The sequence below is a fragment of the Cebus imitator genome, unplaced genomic scaffold (genome assembly GCF_001604975.1).
Source record: "Cebus imitator isolate Cc_AM_T3 unplaced genomic scaffold, Cebus_imitator-1.0 Scaffold67, whole genome shotgun sequence".
In the NCBI taxonomy this organism is placed as follows: Eukaryota; Metazoa; Chordata; class Mammalia; order Primates; family Cebidae; genus Cebus; species Cebus imitator.
Genome location: NW_016107382.1, coordinates 7,068,928 through 7,070,377, shown reverse-complemented (window position 1 = coordinate 7,070,377; position 1,450 = coordinate 7,068,928).

Genomic DNA, 1,450 nt, shown 5'->3' with positions numbered 1-1,450 from the left:
CAAAACCTAAAATGCAATAAAATAAATGGGAAAAAAAAAAAGAAAATCAGAAACCAATTGCCTTTAATAGAAAGTAATGATTGCAATTGAATCAAAATACATATTAGTTATAGAATAGTAAGATGGCTTAAATAGGTACACAAGAATCACTATTAGGAAATTAATTTAAAATTAGATCCTCACCCATAGTAGCTCTATTTTCTTATTGAGTAGATAACTAGTAGAGCAAAGGGGTGTACTTTTCTAAAATTAAATACCGTGTGACATTCTGAGACAGGAGATGCTAAAATCATACTTTAAAGCCTATAGCTTTGGGCTGCCACTGTCATAGTATCTGAGCAGTGTCTCTTGTGGTTTACTTTTGTTTTCGTGGAATAGTCAATAAGAAGCATCTACAGTTTGTTCCAAAATCATCCAGTGGAAATTCTTTCAGTCACAAAAAGTGGTGTTCTTTGTATCACTTAAGGTTCTCAGTTAAACAAAAATTAAAATAAACAAACAAAAAAAACAAATTCATAAGCTCACAGAAAATAGTTTTATTAAAGAATGCTAAGTGACAACCACACATGCCCAACAGTATAGGAGCAGAAGAAGCTCCTGAGGGCTTTAAGAGGCAAGTCACGTTTCTGTCAGCCTGTTTATAATTTCTGCCGATTATTATGAGAAGACCATGCCCAGACTACTACTGTTTCTTGACTCTGGATATTTAAAGGAGAAATACATTGAGACTTAAGATTTAAGATTGACCACCTTTCCTAAAGTAGACATACTACGATAAACCCAAAAACCCATGACAAAGCAATAAATGAGATCTAGGGATCTGTTTGTTAAGACAAATCTACACAGCAATGGTTGAGTAATTAAGAGGCTATGCTACTGAGAGGGTCTATGCTCAAGCCAGAAACCTGTCCCACTCTAGCCAAAGACACCTGGGTGCTGTACTTTGGCATTTGAACAGGATGCTAGGCACTGATGCTAGAACCATCATTAATGCTTTCTCTAAGAAGGAAGAGACCTATACCAATTTTGTAATTTAAAAAGTCAATTATTTGTAGCGTCTGCCTAATTATGCTACTTTTTCCTGAATTGAAGTCTCATGTAAGACCACCAAATATGTTTTGTATTAACCCCTGGTATTTTGCTTCTGTATGTAAAAATGCATGATAAAGAGGACTTCACAGATGGAATTAAGATTTTGGACTGGTCTGGCACCATGGCTCATCCCTATAATCCCAAAACTTTGGGGGCCAAGGCAGGTGGATCACCTAGGTCAAGAGTTTGAGACCAGCCTGGCCAACATGGCAAAACCTTGACTCTACTAAAAAATGTAAAAATCATCTGGGCGTGATGGTGCACCTGTGGTATCAGCTACTCAGAAGGCTGAGGCAGGAGAATCACTTATCCCAGGAAGTGGAGGTTACAGTGAGTTGAGATGGCACCACTTCACTCT